Below are 6,350 nucleotides of genomic sequence, written 5' to 3'. Positions count from 1 at the left end.
AAATAACATTGTCAAAGACTTTCTTACACTGGCTGGTTTCAAACTCAAATTCTCTACATCTCAGCCTCCTGAGGAGCTGGGATTGCAATCAGCAGGCACTTTCAAGTTCTTTCTTTAGTTCTTTGTTTTATAATCTGGACTGACTTCTTAATAGGGTCATTTCTATGGTTTGGACTTATAAGTAAACTACTAATGTTCTTTACACGTGCTTTCTCTGAGAGTATTTTCCCTCTTCATCTTACCCTCTGGTCACAGGACTGAAGCCAAAAGTGAGAAATGAGTGTTACAGGATTTAGGAACAAATGTCCACAGGACATGCCAGTTCTGTCACTTAGCAGTGAGCTGCAGTGAATTTGCTGTCTCAGGACATGAGGACCAAAACCTGGAGCGATCTTCATACTATCTGCATTGCTCCTTTTGCCTATAAAATGATCTAATAATTATGAGTGTTTTGTATCTCCAACCTTAAGTATCTAGGACACACTAGAAGCATGTTCCTGTTTCCGTTTTTCGCTAGTACCTCTCGAGATTTAGACTAAAGTTTTGGTGGAGCGGCTTCTAGGTGAATCCCTGAGGTAATCCTCTTGAAGCCTCCTCAGGAGATCTCCATTCAAAGCCAGCCCTAGGATGAAAGGTTTATTGTCTCCAATAAACCACTAGAAAACCAGAAGGGGAGCAGTGGCCTAGAGGGTAGAGCTCCAGCTTTGAGAGAAAAAGCCAAGCATGAGATACAGGCCAGACCAGGCAGGAAAGCCTGGGAGGCACTTATGTTCATTTAACAACCAGATGGCTGGAAGTGGAGCTGTGGCAGTAGTAAAACCTCAGTCTTGTGAAAAACAGCTGAGGAATGCATCGCGTCCTCAGTTTAAGCCATGGGATGGCCACAAAAGAAAATTCAAAAAGAGAAAGCCAAGTTTAGTGTCCTACTTACTTACATGAGTATATTACTTCCCTAAGTGCAAAGAGGCTGTATGCAAAACTTCTGCTTTTATTTACCGATTTATGTTTTAGATATGCTCATTGTACATACTGCATCATTCTCTTCATTTCAGCCCTATTGCTTTTCACTTCCAGGGTTCTAGGCCTGTTTTCTTATAAGATACACACTGAAGCTCTCAGCAGCCTTTATTTACATTTTATTATGAGGCCAATGCAGGAGCAGTCACAAATCAGGCAGGGAAGAGAAGATCAGAGTTCATAGAAATAAGCAGTATTCAGAAAATTATACTTGGGGACACAAAATGGTAGTATATATATGTAAAAACTACCATTAAGAAAAAAGATGAGGGGGTTGGGAATGTGGATTAGTGGGAGAGTGCATGCCTAGCATGCAAGAGGCCCTGGGTTCCATTCCTCAGTAACACATACACAGAAAAATCCAGAATTGGTGCTGTGGCTCAAGTAGCAGAGTGCTAGAGACAGTGCCCAGGCCTTGAGTTAAGCCCAAGAAATGTCAAAGAGATAACTATGTAGGTAGTTAGGTAGGTAGGTAGGTAGGTAGGTAGGTAGTAGGTAGGTAAGTAGGTAGGTAGGTAGGTAGGCAGGCAGGTGGGTTGGTACATAGATAGATAGATAGATAGATAGATAGATAGATAGATAGATAGATACATACATACATACATACATACATACATACATACATACATACATACATAGAAAGACAGGAAGAAAGAAAGAAAGAAAGAAAGAAAGACAGGAAGAATGACAGGAAGAAAGAAAGAAAGAAAGAAAGAAAGAAAGAAAGAAAGAAAGAAAGAAAGAAAGAAAGAAAGAAAGAAAGAAAGAAAGAAAGAAAGAAAGAAAGAGAAAGAAAGAAAGACAGGAAGAATGACAGGAAGAAAGAAAGAAAGAAAGGCCTATAGATAGATAGATAGATAGATATAAAAATGATAGATAACGCTGGTCTTGGACTTCAGGAGGAAAGAAGGGAACAATTCCCAGTCATGAGGCCTTCTGCAGTGTGCCAGGACACCAGCATCACCTTCACACAACCACAGAGCAGGAAGAATGTCTCTTTCCCACTTCTCAGGCAGGCGAAGGCCCCAGATCCAAGAGGGCAGAGCCAGGTTCTAACTCAGCTGCTTGGAGACAAAAGAGAAATGACCCTGCCTCACCTTGGACTGGGGATTAGCAATAATGATGTGGAGTATGAAGGAAGGAGAAAAGACTGGCAGAAGTAGAAGGGCCTTTAAATCTGATAGATGGAGAGTAAAAAACCCACTCCCTAAGAACAGAGAGCAGGGCTTTTCTACTCTGTTCCTCCCTTCCCTAACTAAACTGGCTCTCGATTGGTAACCTAAAGATAGCCTGAGGCTACCTTCACCTGAGGGAGGAAGGTTTGTCATTGTTTGAGGAAGCTGAGAAAAACCTGACCCTGGTGTAACTCTAACAAATGTTTCAGGTTTTCCCCCATTGCTGGCTGTGCCTGGAATGAGTGATGTGGTTGTGCAGCTCACTTCCCTGTTGAATTTGTATATTCTGCCTCCTTGTCCTCTTCACCTAGCCTGGCTTTTGAAACTGTTTTCTCTCCTTCAAATAGTGTTACACTGTAGTTCTTCCTGCTAACAGTGCCAGGGCTTGGATCCTGAGAACTTCATTTGAACCCAGGATGGGTTGATGGGTCAAGAACACTAAGAACATTTAGAGTAACTTCTCATCACCAAGGGAAAAACAAGAAGCTCTTGAACATCTGACCTTTCAGATGTGGAAGTCAGAGTGTCATAGACTTTCCTGCACTGGCTGGCTTCAGAGTGATCCTAAGACCTCAGCCTCCTGATCTAGGGTGATGCACAAGAGCTACTGGTGCTCTGCTAGGTTCAGACGTGTAATGACATTGACAATACAAGTCAACTGCTTATCACACAGGGCTTGGGGACCATATTAAACCTTTCACCATTGGAACTTTCAGAACCCTGTGGACACAAGGTTACAATGCTAGAGTCTGTGAGGATGGGCATGTGCATCTGCTACACTTAAGCCTGGAAGTTTGACTCCAATTTTGGTATATATCAGCATTGATTTTCCAGAGAATGTTCTCATAATTAGCGAATAGGAAACATACTTTGATTAACCCTCAATTTTATTCCAGTTGTGTGTCTTGTATTAACCCTGGGAACTGTCCCTGAGCAATTCAGTCAAGGCTAACCCTCTACCACTTGAGCCACAGCTCCACATGGGATTTTTTAGTGGTTCACTGGAGATAAGAGTCTAACAGGCTTTTCTTGCCTAGCCTGTATTTGAACTGTGGTCTTCAAATCTCAGCCTCATGAGGAGGTAGTTTTCCAGGTGTGAGCCACTGGCATCTGGTCTATTGTTTTTGACAGTCCTGGGGATTGTTTTTCTCAAGGCTAGCATTCTACCATTTGAGCCACTCCACCTCGTCTGGTTTTTTCTGAGTATATGGCACTGAGGATTCAAACCCTGGTATTCATGCATGTTGAGTGAGCTTTTTACCATTATGCCACATTTCTAGCCTCCCACTTACAATTTTATCCCACAACTTGCCTGTCCTCAAGAAAAAGCTTCTCTATAAATCATCTAGAGACATCCCTATAGGAAGGTGTCCAAAGATAAATAGGACAAAGCTAATTCTTGGGAGAGACACTAAACGTGAGAAGACTGTGACAAATGCCTCCATTTAATTATGTATCATGTTTCAACACAAAAATTTTTAATGATAAATGAATCAATGTCTTAAATTATTGTGTATAATTTTATAATAGATGTGCAAAATATAAATGAGAATGATAATATAAATAGAAAAACAATAAAAGAATGAATCAAATAAAAAATAATATAAATACAAAATCAATCATGAGAATCATAACATGTAAAAAACATACACATGTAAGTATATATCATATATTACACATGTATAGAAATATATTTTCCATTGCAGGGCCCTCATTCAGGACATGGGAACTCTAGCCTGAATTTCTTTTCCTCAAGGACAGTAAATTTTTCCTTCTCCTATGGTATAAAAGAGTTACCTGGAATGTGAGATCAAATCCCACCAATGGTATAAATACTGGCCCCAGTTCCAAGACAGTGACTTAATTTTTTAATGGAAGCAGTTTATTCAGTTTCATGCTGAACATTAAATAAAAAGCAGTGTAGAATTTTGTGCATCTATTCAGACATCCTTCCTTTAACCTCAAAGTGCTTCTCAGAATACTATATTGTCTATTTTTGTATGGTTTTATTGTAAAAATGTTGTACAGAGAGGTCACAGTTACATGAGCAAGGTCATGAGTATATTTCCTATTGAGCATTGTTACCTCCTCCTTTGTTTTCCCCCTACCATCCCTTACCTCCCTTCTCCACAATCACTCCCCCTGCCAAGCTCAGTGACTTAATTTTTTAATTTTGTCTTGGCACGGGGTTTGAACTCAAGTAGTAGCAATCTGCACTTTCCTTCACATTGCTACAAGTTCCTGAGTTCAAATCCCAGTCTAAGAAAGAAAACTGGCAGAAATTCAAAACCAGGGAGCTCTATTTTTTAAATTTAGTTAAATAATCAATTTTTGTCTTTTCTCTTTTTTCTTTTTTCTTTTTCTTTTTTTTTTTTTTTTTTTTGGCCGATCATGGGGCTTGAACTCAGGTCGTGGCAACTCTGTCTCAGCTTCGATCACCGTAGGCTGAGTGCAGCCTCGGGACCCATACCCAATCTTGGAATCCTAGGCCCAGAGGGCTTGCAGAAAGAAAAAAAAAAGTGAGATAGCACAAAAAGTAGCAAGCTGCAGAAGGCTGGGGGTTTTATTTTTTTTTTCTTTGCATGATGACTATCCTGGATCTGAATGCCATGGGTGCAAAGTGGACCTCGCCTGCCATTGCTGAAGGCTGGCAGGCTAGCAGGGAAGCCATAGGGCAACCTATCAACATAGGCCCTGGGTTCAAATCCAGGTTCTGACAACTACCAATGGCAGAGGATCACAAGACACTCATTCCTATGTATAGGAATACCAATTAAAGAGAAGTTTGTACATTGGTTGAGCCTAAAATTTGATGCAATAATCCTAGGACAATGATTGATTTTAATTTCATGCTTCATTAAGCATGAAAAGAATAATATTCCTTTAATTATGGTATAGTAAACACCTAAGAGTTGGTAGGAATGTAGTATGTGTCACTCAATCATACATAGGCGGCTATGGTGCTTTTTACCAACATATATTTATTTGTATTCTACTGACTGCCTATCCTTGTATCGCTGTTTTGGCCAATCCTGGGTCACGATTTCAGCACCTGGGAAACACCTCACAGCTTCATTGGCTAGAGGCTGCCATGCTCACACTCACCCATTCATGAATTGGACCTGCTAGGCCCTGAGTTCAGATCCTAGCACTGCTAAAAATTTAATCTTGGAGTATGAAGCCAAGTGTGACACCTGTTTTCCTTTTATGGGAGAGTCCTGGGTGTCAGGCATAATGGAGAACACATCTACAAATCTAGATGGTATGTGATAGGATGTAAACAATGTAATACATAGTTAGGATTCATCACAGTCAATAAAATAAATGGTAAATTAATGAAAAATATAAAAAATACAATCCATAACCACACCACACATAATATAGACTGAACATCTGTATGGAAGTTTAATCCTATCTTTAAAATATGTAAAGGAGTACATTTTCCAGGTCTGGGGCTTGAATTCAGGCCTAGGGAACAAGCCTGACATACTGGTCTTCAAGCATTGCGAGCTTCCCCCTTCCCCACAGTGCAACAGAGTTACCCAGACCCCGGGTTCTAATTCCAGGACTTGTAGACAAAAAAAAAAAAATGGCACACATTCCAAGTCAGGGAGCTTCATTAGCATTTTTAATATTTTTTAAGTTAACTTCGCCTTTATTTGATATATATTGATTTTATAGCACGAGAGTTTTTCAAAAAAAGGGGTTTAAACATTTACATTTCAGCATAGTACATAGGTGTTTCTATTTTGACCATCTGCCCTGAAGAGTGAGAATGAAAATAAGGACATCATTTCTCCCTAGAATGTCGGGACAGATGAATTTATTTCTATTTAGTGTTATTTCCACAATTATAAACTCTCTGCATTTGTGTCATATGAGTTTTCCTCAGTGCCTACCACGAAATACACTAGGGGAGTCCTCATAGCACAAAATGTTGGGTTTCTGAATAAAACCTCAATAAAGTGGATTGCAAAATGAAAAACAAAAACAATGGGACTGGGATGTATCTCAGTAGTGGAGTATTTGCCTAAAGAGCATAAGACCCTGGCAGAAAAGTTTCCTAAAGCTCAGAATGTTAGAATTTTATGATCTGCATGAACAAACTTTTTTTAAATTTTATTTTTTGGCCCTGGGGCTTGAACTCAGGGGTTATCC

The sequence above is a fragment of the Dipodomys spectabilis genome, unplaced genomic scaffold (genome assembly GCF_019054845.1).
Source record: "Dipodomys spectabilis isolate Male_0828 unplaced genomic scaffold, ASM1905484v1 ptg000027l, whole genome shotgun sequence".
Lineage (NCBI taxonomy): Eukaryota > Metazoa > Chordata > Mammalia > Rodentia > Heteromyidae > Dipodomys > Dipodomys spectabilis.
Note: the sequence above shows the minus strand (reverse complement) of the source record.